Raw genomic sequence first — 17,742 nt, forward strand, 5'->3', positions numbered from 1 at the left:
CATCCAACTGGAGAAGGATGTTGCATTAGGAAACAGCTTAATTCATTATATGAGGGCAGATTCTCTGAGGTCTTTTCCTGGCACATTTGTAAATGTGACTCTGGGAAAAATCAAAACCCAATGTGTGGAGCAAATAAATATTTGTGTCTGTGCACACATGTGTGCATGTGTGTGCATGTACATGCACATGTGTGTCATGATGTAAGAATGGAAGTAGACACAGACACCTGGGGAAGTGAATGCTAAAAGAAGAGTCTATTTGTGGGGCATCTTTGTTACTGTGCCTCTCTTCCTAACTGGAAGTTGTCTGTGTTTTAGTACTTTCCAGAAGGCAACATCAATATTCCACCTTCAGCAGACCCCCTCAGCTTGATATTTTCCCAGAAACACAGGTTTCTCTGAAGAGAAAAAAAAGATCAAAAATAAGAAGCACAGACTTTTGAATTATATTTAGATTCTCTGCCTCATTTTCTTTGGACCCAGTATCTAACTTCCTTAGGGATTCTGGCTCAAATGCTAATGAATGCCCATACTCACAGATGACATAAATAAGACACTAGATAAATCATATCAGATCCACATGCTGGAGCTAATAGAAATGTCCAATATACTAAAACAGTGGTTTCCAAATATGTTTTTTTCAACATACACTCACACATTCCCAAACCGAAACAAGTCTCACAAAGCAATGCAGTGTCCCCAATGTCCTAGTGCAGTTTTAAGCCATAATAACTTCAGAAGGATAAATGCTATAAAATTAAAACAGCATCATTTGGAAATTTATTTAAATGTAATATACACTTACTTAGTTTTATGAACTTTGAAAGGTTACTTTTTTCAGTCAGTGTTTTCCATATTCAATCAGAGAGACTAAAACTAAAAATTACAAATTAGAAATGTATTTTTGAGAACAATCTAAAACTGAACTAACTCTGGGGACACTATGTATATATTTTTAATATTTAGTATTCTCTGATATTATTCTGTATTTGACTTAATCGATACTATTGTATTCAATTCATCTTTTCTCAATGCTAGTCTCACTTCAATAAATTGGTTTCATGACCCATTAATGAAAACCACAACTCTAGAAGGAAGGAGTGTATGACTAGGTAAGAAAAACTTAGTCCTTCCTTGATTCAAGAGCTCAGTCATCCTGGACTCAGTGATTTCCACATGCATTCATTTTACAGATATGCTAGTGAGGGAAAACCATTAAAGCTATAGTAGGACGAAATTGGGGGCCCCATGGCTATGAGTGTTGCCTCAGGAAGTCATCACTTTAACGAGGTCTAAAAGCAATGGATCCTTAGGATGCAATGATTCTGGGACACAGTGGAATATTTTCTGGACTCAAGAAATATCTGAAAATATTTTACTTGTTAACAGCAAATCTTGTCTTCTGCTAGCACCCTCTGCTCCCCACTTCCCACCCTTGGTAACAGGATGTTTTAATGGAAAACATCCAAAATAGAAATGACTGTCTTTTAAACACCAATCATCAAGTTTGGTTACCTGGAATAGGGGAGAAATAAAATCACATCCTCTGTCACATAATCTCTGGCTAACGATGTCTGTTTCTGATCACTGACATTATACCTATTACTCCCCAGCATACGATACTACAAGGCTCCTAATTTTCCACTCATGCTCCACTATTTCTAACTTTTATTTTCTTAGCTCTGGTCACATGTGCTTTGCCTTTCACCTACACTACACTTCACCTAAACTACAACTATCTCAAAGAGTTCTGTGAACTATCTCTTGTACATTTCATTCTGTTTCAGTGTGTTTTCAGCTGCAAGTAAATAAACAAGTAATAAACGTTGGCACATTAAGGACATTGTTACGATCTGATATGGTCTAGCTGTGTCCCCACCCAAATTTTTCCTTGAATTGTAGCCCCTACATTTCCCGTGTGTTGTGGGAGGGACCTGGTGGGAGGTAATTGAATCATGGGGGTGGGTCTTTCCCAAGTTGTTCTCATGATGGTGAATAAGTCTCACGAGACCTGATGGTTTTATAAAGGGGAGTTTCCTTGCACAAGCTCTCTCTTCTCTTTTCTGCCATCATGTGAGATGTGCCTTTCACCTTCCACCATGATTGTGAGGCCTCCCAAGCCATGTGGAACCGTGAGTCCATTAATCCTCTTTTTCCTTGTAAATTACCCAGTCTCAGGTACGTCTTTATCAGCAGCGTGAAAACGGACTAATATATGATCTCAACAGAGATGAGGTTCCTAGGGTCAGTGATACATGATGCCAACAAGGATCCAGGTGTTTCCATTTCTCTCTTTCCCATTTTCAGCATAGAGAGCTGCATCATCCTCAGTCTTATTGCTTCATGCATGCAAGACGGCTGCCATGACTGGTGCTTCATGTACCACATCCTCATATCACTGAGCCAAAAGGCAGGGAGAGGATCTTCTTCCACACTTCTTGACCTCAGAAGTTCCCCAGCAGATGTTCCCTGAGGACCCTTTGGCCAGGATTAGGTTCCATGCTTATGCATCAGTAGCAAGAGAAGCTGGGGAAAATGAGTCTCTGGCATTTTCAATTTCTGCGGCAGAAGGCTGTCTCTCCCACCAAGGAAAACACACCCACCCTGTGTTCTGCACTCAGTAGTCTTCACTGTGTTTTTGAACTGAGCACCCTATGGTTGCTCTTTAAGTAAGAGGATGAGGACATAGATTTGGTTTAAATAGCAAGTGAATCAGCTAATTTAGCTTTGTTGAAGGGTAATCGACTTTTCTCCCCTGCCTGGGGAGAAGTCATTTCACATACTGCCAATTACTATTCACAAGGATACTGGATGGGAGGATGTGCAGAAGGATCAATACAAAGCCATTCCCCAAGCTGTAAAACCAATTATAACAATAGCTCCCTGGTGCTGGGTCAAGAGGACAATTGTTTTTCTACTAATAATGCACATTTCCCCATTCCTGTTACTATCTTTAGTTTACATGGGAGGATAGTGGCAGTAGAGGGATGTCGCTAGACTTCTGATACCATATCTCCAAGCCATCCTGCATTTGATCATCAAAATAACTTTTCATAAAGAGTATTTTCATCATGAGATTCAATCAGTAAAGATATATAGGAAACTTACTATACAAAAAAGTTCAGGGCAGGAATGAGGAGATAGGGTGAAGAGAAGCAGAAAGCATCCTTAAACGTGTACGTCCATGCATGTGCACACATGCACATGCATGCACACTAAATTTCTACCTCACTTTTAGCTCATATCTATGAATTTAGATTCAGAATTGTTTGGCTAAATTGTCCATTGATATATTACTCACTGTTGGTCCATGTGTATTGGCCTTCTATCTTAGGATAGGAACCTTCCATCTTTATGCTCCACTTCAACCATCCAGTATCTGGCAGACAGTAGGTGCTTAAAGAATAAAATGAATATAAACACAAAACTCTGAGTTCCCTGAAGACACACATGTGGTGATTTTCTTTGTAAAAAAAAAAAAAAAGAAGAAGAGAACAAATAGCAAGCATTTGTTAGGACAGGCACTGTGCTAAGCACTTAGCCCTCATTTTCTCATTTAATTCTCATACTGAATCTTAGAAGGAATCCCTTTTTCCCATAGAGAGAGGATATTAATCAACTTGTCCAAGATCAGATAGCTATCAAATTCCTGAACTGGATATCATACTCATTTTCTGTCCTGTAATCCCAGCACTTCTGGAGGTCGAGGCAGGCAGATCACTTGAGGTCAGAAGTTTGAGATCAGCCTGGCCAACATGATGAAACCCTGTCTCTACCAAAAAACACAAACATTAGCTGGATGTAGTGGCACACACCTGTAGTCCCAGTTACTTGGGGGGCTGAAGCAGGAGAATTGCTTGAACCCGGGAGGCAGAGGTTGCAGTGAGCCAAGATCATGCCATTGCACTGCAGCCTAGACAACAGAGTGAGACCCTGTCAAAAAAGAAAGAAAGAAGGGAAGAGAAGGGAAGGAAGGGAAGGGAAGAGAAAAGAGAAAGGAGAAAGGAAAAAGAAAGGAAAGAAAACTTACAATATATTCCTAACTCTTACCTCTCAATTTTTATGTTATTGCTATGGCACATTTTGTTTTCACATATATTATAATTCCCACAATACACTGTCACTACTTTTGCTTTAGAAGGTTAGTTATATTTATAAATAGTGAAAATAAGAAATGAAATGTCTTTTACATTTACCTTCATTTTTATGATTTCACATTTCTTTGCATATACCCAAACTTTTCTCTGGTATTACATAACATTTTTCTGAAGAGTTTCCTTTAACAATAATTCTTTTAGCATAAGACTTCTAACAATTAATTTTCTCAGCTCTCATTTATTTTAATGATATTTATTTCATCTTCATTCTTGAAAAAAATTTTCACTGAGAATAGAATTCTGGATTTATAGTTTCGCCTTTGTTGGTTGGTTGGTTGGTTGGTTTTAGTACTTTTAAAATGTCCCTCCATTTTCTTTTTAGCTTGGAAATTTCTTAACAAGAAGTCTGCTTTAATTCTTCATGATTCCTCTCAACAAAATATGTCTTTCTTTGGCTGCCTTCAATATAGTTTATCTATCTTGGTTTTTAGCAATGTGATTATAATATGAGTAGGTTTTTCGTTTGTTTGTTGTTTTAATTTATTCTGCCCAGGATTCTCTGGGCTTCTTAGATTTGGGGTTTGATGAATCTCACTACTTGGGAGAAATCCTCACTCATTATTTCTTTACCCATATTTCTTCTTTTTTCTTCTGGGATTCTAAGTACATGTCTTGATCATTTGATATTGTTACATGGCTCTTGAATGCTCTGGAGATTTTTTAATTTCCTCCACCATATTCTCTTTGTTTATAAGTTTGAATAATGTCTATTGACCTATCTTCAAGTTCACTGATTCTTCCCTCTGCTGTGTGAACTCCATTGATGAGCCAGTCAAAGAAATTTATCATCTTTGATATCATCTTTGTATTTCCAGCATGTCCATTTGATAATTTGTTTCCTTCTGTCTGCTGAAATCTCCATCTGTTTAAAATGTTGTCAATCTAGATGTTGTAAAACCATTTTAATTGTAGTTATTTTAAGGTCTCTTTTATAGACTAAATGTTTTTGTCCCCTCCAAATTTCATATGTTGAAGTCCTAACCCCCACTGTATTTGAAAATAGGATCTGTGAAATGATTAAAGTTAAATGAATCTTAAGAATGGGGTTCGAATCCGATAGGGCTGATGCTCTTATAGGAAGAGGAAGAGCTATGAGAATGCTCTCTCTTTTCACCATAGGAGACACAGCAAGAAGGCAGGTGTTTGCAATCCAGGAAGACAGCTCTTGCCAGGAACGGAATCTGCTGGTACCTTGATCTTGGACTTCCCAGTCTCCAGAACTGTGAGAAATAAGTTTCTTTGTTTACACCATCCAGTCTGCATGTTTGTTTGTTTGTTTTTTAGACGAAGTCTCGCTCTGTCGCCAGGTTGGAGGGCAGTGGCATGATCTCGGTTCACTGCGACCTCCGCCTCAGGTTCAAGCAATTCTCCTGCCTCAGCCTGCCGAGTAGCTGGGATTACAGGCACACACCACAATGCCCAGCTAAGTTTTGTATTTTTAGTAGAGACAAGGTTTCATCATGTTGGCCAGGATGGTCTTGATCTCTTGACCTCGTGATCCACCCACCTTAGCCTCCCAAAGTTCTGGGATTACAGGCATGAGCCACTGTGCCCAGCCTGTGGTATTTTGTAATGGCAGTCTCAGCTAATCAACACAGTTTCTGTTTGACATCTGTGTCATCTCTGAGTCTAGTTCATCAGTTGCTTTGTCTCTTGACAATGGGTTGCCTCTTTTGGTATTTTATGTGTTTTATAATTTTTAATTAATATCAGGCACTGCATATAAAAAAGTAAAACTGAAACAAATAGTATTTTTTCCAAGAATGGCCAAGTATCATCTTATATAAGGCAATTAGTGTTTGGGATTGAGTTAACCTAGTCAGGAGTTGAACTGAGTATGGATTTTGTTGTTGGTAAAGTTATCTTAAGTAGACCATGTCTTCAAGCTCCTCTAGAGGTGAGCTACCATTTACGTTTAAGGTGTTGTTAATGTGTTTGGATTTAAATCTAGCTTCCTGATGTTTTCTCTTTGATTGATTCGTTCTTGGTGGGAGTAGGGTACACAGATTTTTTTTCTCAGTGTCAGTGCTTCACCCTCCACTTCCAGCAGCCCCTAAACACCTGCATCACAGAGAGGGTCTCTCTCCATGCCAATGTTCTTGTTTCTGTCTCAGCAACACATCACTGTTGCTTGGCACTCTGTGTCATGCCCATGGTGGGAGCACAGGGGATTTCTGTTTTGCTGATCTAGCTTTACTCTTAGAGAAACACTATGCTCTAGAGCCTAGGAGTGAGGTATTTTCAGCGTTTCAGTGTTTTTGTTCCTCTTTCCGTTGTTGATCAAACTCTGCCTTTTATCTACAGTCTGTCTTAGTAGCAGTTTCTTGCCCCATCCTAGACCTCTCCTTGATCTCTGTCACTATAATTACCACTTGTCTGTTTCAGTCTGGATCCCACCAATGTTCTTTCTCACATGAGCACCTCACATCATGCACACTGTTCTTAAACACTCTGATTTCGATATCGATACTGATCCCCTGCCCTTCTCTTCACCTGCTCCACAATCAGACTTGCTCTGTAACCCTTTGAAGTTGCCATTCTATAGGAAACTTTTCCTTATCACCACATTTTCTATACAACCAGTCTCCCAGGTACAAAACAAGTTCCCCTAGACCACAAAATATCTTATACATTTTATATTTTTGAATTAAAATTAATGCCTTTTATAGTGTTAAATTCATGATTCTTAAAGATAATGGTGCAAGGAATTAGTTCATAGACTAAAACCTCTTAAACAACTCTCAACGTACATTTTCTCAGATTGTTCTCCATCTTGGAGCCCTTTCTACTGTCATATTGACCCATAATGTGAAAGAAACTTAACTAGGTTATATACTACATTAGAATTTGCAAAATGTTGTGTCATTTGCAAAAGTAATCACCGTTGTTTCTCTCCTTATAATCTTTCCCTAATATTCACTTCCACACACATTTCCTTCCTCACAAATTAATATGACACTGCAGAAACTCATAAATAAATCTTTGACTTTTTATTAACTGCAAAAGGTCAAATAATATTCTTTCTTCCTAACAATGATTTACACCAAAGTCATAAATATCTGCCTTAGAATGATGGAAACTAATGTTTAAAACCAATTATTTTGTTATTCAGATACTGAAACAAATAAATTTAATTAACGGTATTAAGCATCATTACATTTATTTCTGAAGTAGATAAATTATTTTGCTAATGCTTGTCATTTCAATTAACATAATTATGTAATTATAAGTGGAACCTACACAGAAAGCAGGCTTCCAACCACCAGGTCTGTGGCCTTCTCCATCCCTAGCCTTAGTATACAATGGCCCATCTTCAACCACCCCCTGGAAGCTCCTATGCAAGAAGGCTTCTCTTGAGATTCTTCCAAGAACCATGGTCTGGTTGATACAGACCATGTCGAGTCCTAAACAGAACACCCACAAGCACAAGTATTCTTCCCGAAATGCAATCCATTTTGGCTGAAGCTGACTTTAGAACCCCAAATTCTCTATTCCTACAATGACCACCATGCTGCACCTCTCATGACCAACTTGTGGTCAATTTAATGCACCATTCTCACTTCTTTGTGATCTGTTATTATCTTTGGTGCACACACAGGATTTAACTGGGTTTTCTAGTCACCCCATACTCTCATCCTAATTTTACTCTGTGTTTTTGCCCTGGCCCAACTCCTGCAGCTCTTGTCCATCCTCACAAACCTTCCATAGTAAGCAAATTTTCTTCTATTTTTCAAGGCTCTTTTAATAGTCCCTGTGCTTCCTGGCATGACTAAAGCCTGGTTATCTCCTAAGGACACGACTGGCTCTAAAACACTGTTACATGCGGGTTGCCCATTCTCCCATGGTCCACAGACCTCAAACCCCAAAGATGGAGCCTACAACTTTCCCATTATCCAGTTCTACTTCCACAACCTTTTTCTGCTCCTCTGAGGCTCATACTACTCAGCTGTGCCAGTATCAGTGCTCCCTTATTTTCCTTACCCACTGGTCATTCCCTTTCATTCACTGAATCATTTTCCCCCTTTTACCCTCTTCATATGTAGCCATAATAATGGATGACTTCTCCGCTAGTCCTTTAATTACTAATGGAGCTTGTTATTTCTAATGACTTACACCTTCACTCCATATCAGTCACTAACCAAAAAGGTCATACTCCAGACATCATCATCGCCTGGAGGAAAACAGAATATGGACCTATGGGTTCCTATGGCTAGGAACCCATAATGAATAGATTCCACATTTCATCACCTCAATTCCCTCTTGCCCCAAGGCTCAAATGCACATTAATTCAACTGTCAGAGACATCACTATAACTACACCAGTGTTGCTGATCACAACTGTGCAGATTATTCTTTCTCTAACATCATGCATTGGGCCTTGGTAGCTGTCTAGCAACTTTTCCATGTTTTCACAGTCAGATTTCACTCTCTTTCTTCAGTCACTTCAGACACAATCGAATCCCCAAGACTTTCTGCCTTCACATTTGTGCTTATAGCCACAACCTTTATTGCTCACTTCTCCTGCTACCAAGCATGAAGCATTTCTCCTCCTGTCTAAGGGTCATTCTTCTACTTTTTCTCTGAATTCCTTCATTTCTGTTTCCCCAGGGACATTCTATTTATTAGTAACTCTCTCCTATGATTTCAAATTCTGCCTCATTTATTATCATTTTTGTCAGCAATTATAAATGCCAAAGAATTTCCCATCTTTAAAAAAAATTATCCCCAACCTCATTATATAGCAACATCTCTTGAAGGAATTAGTCACATCTTCAGCTTCCATTTTACCACCTCCCTATTGGCTTTAATCTGGTTTCTGGTTCCACTATTTCACCAATGTCTAACTCCAGATTTATGCTGCCAAATATTTACTAGATATTTCATTTGTACATGATACCAAAGTCACAGAGATAGCAGAATTTAATATGTTCCCAAATGGTGTCATGGCCTTACTCTCCCACCCCAACAGTTTCCCTACAAACAAATTTTCATTGTCTACCAACCACTCTGGCCACCATTTTTCATTCTCCTTTGCTAAAGCATCCTCCTCCGCCTGACTTTTAAATTTTTGTTTCCTTTTGTTTTGCATAGCAGACCTAGGCAATCACATAATTTTCCATGATTTCAACAACTAATGGCTCCCAAACCTTTTACTACTCTCTAAATTCATTGCTTTCTAGGCACAACTTCCTGGAATCACATAGCCCACACTCAGCAGGTCTGAAATGCAACTCTACTCCCACAAAAATCTGTTCAACTCGTATAACTCTTTGAATAAAACCATTCATCCAAAACTTTCACATTGAATCATCCTCAGCTCCCTTCCCATGCCTCACACTCTATATCCAATCAATCACCAAGCCCCATGGATTTTCCTTCAAAACACCTGCCTAAATAAGGATCATCATAATCGCTGGCTGAATTATTCCAATGGTTTTGGGACTGATCTACCTGCCATCAGTTTCCTCCACACAGCGTATCTTCCACTTTGACTTCCAGAGTCAGCCAATACGCAAATTTGATTTTATAACTCTAAATGGCTTCTGCTCAAGCTTGCTATACTAAGGACTACCATATGTAAATCATCCTCAGTCCACTTGCATGACTCCATTATATGGAATGCTCAATAAACACCAGGTGCTAACAAAACTTGGAGAGACTATTTAATTGGGTATGTGGACCAAAAAAGGAAAATCAAAAAGTAGTATGAATCCCATCTCTCTCTTTTTCTTCCCTTGTCCTAAGGTAAGACACTTTCCCAATTCATTCTAAGGATGGAGATGCTTGGTGAATTATAGATGCCAGTGACTTATGCTGTACGATGTCATGCTGTGTTGGCTCCAATTTTATGTTATTTGGATGGTCATTGCAGGCATAATTATCAAGGATGAGTTGGAACACAAAGTATCATCTGAATAAGAAAGAAGAGCCCCACAGCAACTCCCTCCTCTGAGAGAAGTTCAACCTTATATTGTTACCCCACCACAGTCTACATCATCAACATTTCTAATGCAAGCTGGTACCTCTATATGGATTGCTGCATACTCATTTCTGAATCAAACACTGTTCTGCTTCCTGTAAGTCTCAAGTCAAAAGTTATGTCTTTGTGATTTCCCCAAGTAAAGTGAATTTCTTTATCTCTGCATTCGCATACCTTGTAATTTATTGCCAATTTTTCTATCTGCCTTCCACAGTGGTGATTCATCTTATTTACATTCAGAACTTCACACAACACTTGACTTTTAAAAATGTATGTTGAATGAACAATGAATGGATGGATGTGTCATTTTGGTGTCCCTGGAATAGATGTTAAGAGCAGACTTTCAGTTTCCCTCATGCTCATTCTTCTGAAAGTATTTGTAACTTTTGTACATATTTTCCAATCTCAACAAGCTCACTAGTAAAATTTCAAATTACCCTTTGGACTAGTAAGATCTAGAATAGTGTGAGAAACAGTTAATATCATATAACCATTCATTTATGCTCATTCATGAGGATCTAACTTGTGTCAAGTAAGAGAATCAGTCAAGGTCCAATGAGAAAACAACAAGTGAGAAAAAGCTTCTGTCTTTCAGAAACTAAAAGTGGAGGACCACAGCCAGGCCTGCCCTGAGCAGCATGTATCTGAAGGAGGAAGACAATGGCAGTAGACAGACATTTGCATGCTGATAGAGCACCTCCCAAAGCCTTCTGATGCAACAGTTATCTGGCCCATAGCTCCAGGCTCATCTAATGTGCCAGATTCATCATGCTATATAGGGTACATTGATAGCCTCACTTCAAGTAAGCTTCTAGAAGAAACTGAGACACTGAAATAGTCCATCTACTTATTGATATCATTATATGGCACAAACATCATTTGAACCATTTATTTGTTGATGTGGCAGTAAAGTAAAATGAAAGCCACTCTGAACTAAGTCTGAGTCCTCTTTCATGCCAAGCTTCAAATGCAGCCTGACTTTTAAATCTGGGGTTGCTCAGAGAACGATGTGTGCGTACACACATACATACACAAAGTCCACAGATCTTTTTATTTTTCTAAGACTTGTTACATCAAGGCCCTAAAGACTAGTTGTGGGAGTATCTCTCCCCTAATCAATACTCCCTAAAGAGCTGAACTGCCTCCTATTGTTACACCTGAGAAGTGAGAACTATCTCTGAATTCAGTACGTGTTTGATGAATTAATGTGTCAGCCCTCACCAAAAACCTGAGTGAGCAAAAATGAACTCTAATGTGTCTTGACTTCTTCCATTACCACTGACTTTTTTAACAGGCCAGTTGTCATTGTAAGAAAATCAGAGATGTATAAATTAAGAATGAAAAGAAGCACACTCATTAGTCACTTTGCTAAGAGTATAAAAAATGACCTCTTTCAAGACATTTCTACTGTCACAAATCTTTGAAACAGAAATAGACTAGGTTTTCATTCTTTAGTCAAACACAACTCTCACCCTATATGTGTGTGTGTGTGTCTCATACAGCCATATGTGTGCAAATAAATAGATGATATAGGTGGACAGATGATTGATGATAGACAAATAGATACATAGATAATAGGTTCCTCCATAATTCTCTTAAAGATGTTATTATTTTCCTAAACTAATTTTCCCGCACCCAGCTCAAAACTTAAATTCTCCTTAGAGACCCTCCTGAAAGCTGTAATTCTCTGTAATCTTGTAACTACAGCATATAACCAACCCTAAACTTCCATGGTATTTCTAATCCTTGCCATTCATCCTCCCTTTGGGATTCTGAGCTCTGATAGTGGTGTCTATGTTTTGAGATCAGTGATAAGACAATTGAATTCAAACAGTACTGTTCAACTGAGATAAAAATAATCTATTTTTAGCAGCTGTGAGCCCTGCACAGTGCTAGTTCTTGTATTGGAAAGAGATGGAAATGAAGAAGGGTTGGGTGAGTACTTTCTAAAAGTATAAGATACGGCTCTTCCAGTTTAAACTTGCAGATAGTAGGAAGAACCCAGGGCTTTGTGAGAAGAGCCACTATCAATGAGTGAAAGATCTCTATTTCTTGTTCTATCCAGAGGACCCAGGACTGGCAACAGCCCTACTCCCAGGATGTATTAACTCCTTCATCAGTGTTTGTCAAAGTGTAGTCTCCAGACACTTGCATTATAATTACTTAGTGAGCATAATAAATGCTGATTCTCAGGCCCTGTCTCAGATCTTGATTAGAATCTCTGGAGTATAAGGTCTGAGAATATCAATTTTACCATGCTTTGTAGAAGAGTTATTGATGCACATAATAGTTTGTGAATCACAGCACAAAGAGTTCAAGAGAAAGACTCATTGCTATCCACGCACCCCTCATCTTCCTCAAAAAGAGAATACTGAAGCTATTGCAATTGGTGTCAAGTCTAGTTTAGTTTGCTCTGCTTCTGCCACTGGGGTCTCTCACTTGCAGATTCATTCTTCCCCAGGTCCAGAGCCCATTCTAAGTCAACTCATAAAGACCATCTTGGAATTTAGTCTCACTACCCAGACCTGGAAATTGGTGGCCCCAACAATGACTGCTGAGTTGCTGTGTTTCCTGTCCAAAGTCACACAATCTGGTGTTAGGAGCACTGAAAGGTGAGTCCTTGGCCTCTGTGAACTCCCCTGGATGAACCATCACTATGCGCTGTATTGGCTCAGTCTGTGAAAGTGACTTTCTCCTCAGCCTTCCTCTACTCTTGCTATCTGGTATCTAACATGAACTCTAGCACTGGGACTTTGCTCTGAATTCAAGCCATTTGTTCTACAAAGATTTATTGAATATTACTGAAGGACTAAAGTACAAAGTTGAATACAATTGCATCTTTCATACCTGGCAGTTCATGTAAACAAGTAATCACAATATGTGATAATCAACAGAAACATGGAAGGTGAAGAGTTGATAAGAAGAAGAAAATGTTCAACTTGGCTTAAAGTGGTAAATAAATTACTTCTAAATTACTTGAACTAGACACTTCAGAATGGGTACAAGTTGGAAAAATGAACAAAGCAAAAAGTGCTCCAGAGATAAGTTCCTATGAGAGCCATGAAACAGCATGATACATTCAGAGGTCTGCAAGTCTGGCTTGTGGGATGGCTGGACTTTGAGATGGGAAAGTGGAAAGAAGACTCTCTATGCTCTCTTCCTTTATGCTGAATTCTGCTGATCCTTCCACCTTTGTGCTAAGTACGGGCAGATCTCCTTTCATTGACCATCTTCCTCTCCAGTTCTAAACTTCACCTACTACATATATCCCTTCTCTTCAACTAAACCAGACTTCTAGAAGTACCCTCTAGATACTGTAATGGACCACCTCGATTCTTTCAGAAGCATCACTTTTTAAACTTTTCTTTTAAGTTCAGGGATATATGTGCACGTTTGTTAGAGGTAAACTTATGTCATGGGGGTTTCTTGTACAGATTATTTCATAACCCAGCTGTTAAGGCTAATATCCATTAGTTATTTTTCCTGATCCTTTCCCTCCTCCAACTCTCCATGCTCTGATATACCCCCAATGTCTGTTGTTCCCCTCTATGTCAGACCAACTTTTGAAGCCTGAGCCACACCTAGTAAAGAAGTTTGTACTTTGTCCTAACCTTTTCCCTGTCCTGCCCTCACATTTTGCTTAGATTCTGACAAGTTCTACTCGTACATTAAGACAAGTACAGTCTTAATGTACGACAATCAGGGTTTACCTCAGCCTTATCATCTCAAGCACAATGAAGTAGAGGCTGCTCTGTGTAAAGTTCCTTCTCCTTCTCACTATTCACAGCCTTTTCTTCTACTTGACTTACAAGGCATCATTGCTTGTCTGATCCAGCTGGTATTTCTCAGCAGATCACTGATCTCTGTAGTCCACAGCTGAGTTTTAGTGCCTTCTTAGAAAATACTTCCTGGTTTTGGCATCTTCTGCTTCTGCTCACTCTACACTACCTGCCCAAGTACTCCACGTTGCAGCAATCCTGTAAGCTCAATAGCAGAAAATATTTATTTCAGACTAGTATTATTGTTGATTCCAAGATCCTAGTTATGTATTATTTTTGCTCTTGTCTAAGAAGCTTCCTCACAGCAGTGCCACCCTCTTCCCCTGATCATTTGTACTCATCTCATGGCCCCACAGCTCAAGCTTCTGTTAACTTTCAGCAGAAAAACATGGTTATGGGGCTAAATCTACTTACTAAGGCAACTTAGTACATCAACTGTTCTCTGCTTTCCTACCAAAGGCAACTTGTCAGTCAATAGAGCTTTATTCTGAATGTTTTATCATTACCAATCATGATAATACCTTAATGATGTATCTATCAAAGAAATTCTTTTTAAATTATAAGTTCTTTGATGGAAGAAAGACAGTAAGAAAATATATTCTTGGGCTAAAATTATGAATTATGAATTTTAGCCCAAGAATATAGCTCTATGTCTGACATATATAGATGTATACATACAATTGTGGAATTTAGTTAATTTGCCTCTAACTTTAAACTTTTCTAATAATTTTTAACTCAAATCACAGGGGTAAGAAGTTCCACTCTGACAATAGCAGATTGAGTGAAAACAACTAGAGACAAAATTTGAAAAATAATTTTTTGAAAGCCCAAGAGAGCTATAAGCACAATATGAAATTGTAGAGCCAATATCTGGGAAAAACGAGAAGACAAAAGAGATAAGCCCAGCATTTGGAGCCACTCTTCCTCGTAGGTGTTTACCAATTATGAAAGTGTGATTGAGAAACCTAGAAAATCTCACCAAAGACCCTATGATGACAAATGGTAGAGTTCATGGTCTGCCAGTGAAGAAGAACCCTAGCAAACCTCAAAAGATTAGGGTTGGTTCACACCCAAGGAAAAAAAATGATGGACCAAAAACAGTAAAAGGGGCCAGGCATGGTGGCCTATGCCTGTAATCCCAGCACTTTGGGAGGCCAAGGCATGCGAATCACAAGGTCAGGAGTTCGAGACCAGCCTATCCAACATGATGAAACCCCACCTCTACTAAAAATACAAAAATTAGCCAGGCGTGGTGATGGGTGCCTGTAATCCCAGCTACTCAGGAGGTTCAAGCAAGAGAATCGTTTGAACCTGGGGGTGGAGTTGGCAGTGAGCTGAGATTGTGCCACTGCACTCTAGCCTGGGCGGCAGAGAGACTCTGTCTCAAAAAAAAAAAAAAAAAAATAGTAAAAGGCTTAGTGGTAGATATTATCATTCAGGAAATTTAATCAGAAGTTTCCTTGGATCATCACCTGTGAGGGAAGGGAAAGAAGCAAATCTGGTCATAGGAAGAAGTTGAGCTATGATACAGTCTCAAGAAAAGACTCATCCAATCCCTCAGGAAGCTTTGAAGCTGAAGTAGCCCTTCAGCATTCTCCCTAGTTGGGAGAAGGGAGCCAAGACTTTATACACCTACATTAACCAGTCATTGCATGTAGACTGCCTTTGGGAAGAGAGTATGACCTAGGCCAAAATGCTTCTCTTTAGCTATGGACAGTATCTGTAGAGGACTGACAGCTTAGGGCTGAGTGCAAGCCTCATTCCTGGCAACCTGGGAAATAAACTTGGGCTCATCCTTTGTCAAGAAGGGAGAGAGATAGGCAGTGTAACACAGGAACCACTACAGGGACAGAAGCCCAGCTTTAAATCATCTCAATTCCTGATTGGATTAATGTGACCTGAATGCTCCTAGACTAGCTGCCTGCCAGAAGCAAATGTAAATCCCCTCTGCAGGAATATAATAGCATCAAAAGACTAAAATTATCTCTAATTTTCTGTATATAATGACTGTCTGAATCAAAAATAACCAGGAACATTGGAAGACAGACCCATATGACTAAAAATCAAGAGAAACAGAAAAAAAAAAAGTAGAGCCACAGAGATACAGATTAATGTAATAGCAAACACAGACTTTCAAACAGTATGATTAAAGACTCAAAAGACAAGAAAAAATGGATAGAATATAAAACTAAAAAATAAATCAGATGATAATTCTAGAACTAAAAATATAATAACTGAAATTATGGACTTAAATAGCAGTTTAGACACAATTGAAGAATTAGAGGACTATGATATAAAAATACCAAAACTAATGCATGTAGAGAGAGAAAAAGAGAGAAAATATGATCAAGGAGAAACAGCTATATGGGATACTGAAGGAAAATCTAATATATGCATAATTATAATGTCAGAGAGGAGAGAATGCAGTAAAGTAATATTTGGAGGTTAAGAGTTAAGAATTTTCCAAAACTTACAAAAGACCTCGAACCATATATTGAATAATCACGATGAACACCAAGCATGATAAAAACAAAGAAAACCACATCCACGCCCATTATAGTAAAATTATTGGGGAAAAAATGACAGTAAAAATTTATAAGCAGCCAGGGAGCAGACACATTGCTTTCATAAGAGCACCAAGATTTATTGCTGACTTTTTGATAGAAAATATGGAAACCAGAAAATAATATAGCGACATCTTCAAAGTGTGGGAAAAAAGTAAATGCCAAACTAAAATTTTGTATTTATCAAAAATATCCCCCCCAAAAGGCTAAAGACATTCTGAAGTAAAGACTGAGAGAACTAATTACCAGTGGACCTGTACTAAAGGCAATAGAAAAAGAATTCTTCTGGAAAAAGGAAAATATTCCTAGGTAGAAGCATGGAGATGTAGGAAAGAATGAATGTCAAGAAAAGGGAAATTATATGTGTTTATCTAAATCAATGCTGATTGTATAGGCAGTTATAATAAAGTCTGTGGGGCTTTAAAGATAGTGAGAATTTAAAATACATGAAAACAAATCACTTATACATTTGGAGGAAGACAAGTGGAACTAAAATGTTCTCAGGGCTTTGAATTGTTCAGGAAGAAGTAAAAGCACTAATTTATTTTGAACTTTAATAAGTAAAGAATTTGCATTGTAACAAATCAACAATTTTATTTTTTAAGTAATTTATTTCCCTGGACAGTGAACATTTAGGGCATTAAATCCAGAGGCCCACTCCACTGCTGGGATGCTACTTGAGGCAATTATCTTCCTCAAGGCTCCACATTTTAGCCTTGTACAGAGTGGTGACATTGTACACCCTGGGATGGTTCCGCCTGTGGCCATGGCACTCTTGGTTAACCCTTTGAAATTCCAGAGGCATCACTGATCTGGAGGCATATGCAATCTGTTCTCTGCAAAGCCTAGGAGGGTCCAAACAGGGCAGGCCTGGCTAGGCCAGCCACACTTGTCCTTCCTGTCATGTTAAGCCTGTCTGTCACAAGATGTCCTGGAGGTTCAAAGGTGCAACATTTCCACATGCACACTTTGCACCTATGACCCAAGTCTTTACTCTCTCCCCTTTGATCTCAGTCCTTCCTCGTGAAAGTTAAGAGGTGGAGGCCTCTGCTGAAAGCTTCTTTCTCCCAGTCTCCTCTCTCCAAGGCCAACCCCCATATCTAAAGAGAAGCTATTGTGAATTATTAGCCTATTCACTCCTCTCCTTACCAATAAAACCCAGACTTACTGCGTCAGAGACACATGCCCTAGACTGGAGTTGTGTGAACAGATGAGAAGGCCAGGCTGCAATGGCTCTGAGTCCATCCAGTTTCCTGATTTTCA

This window comes from Trachypithecus francoisi, unplaced genomic scaffold, assembly GCF_009764315.1.
Source record: "Trachypithecus francoisi isolate TF-2019V2 unplaced genomic scaffold, Tfra_2.0 Lachesis_group5, whole genome shotgun sequence".
Lineage (NCBI taxonomy): Eukaryota > Metazoa > Chordata > Mammalia > Primates > Cercopithecidae > Trachypithecus > Trachypithecus francoisi.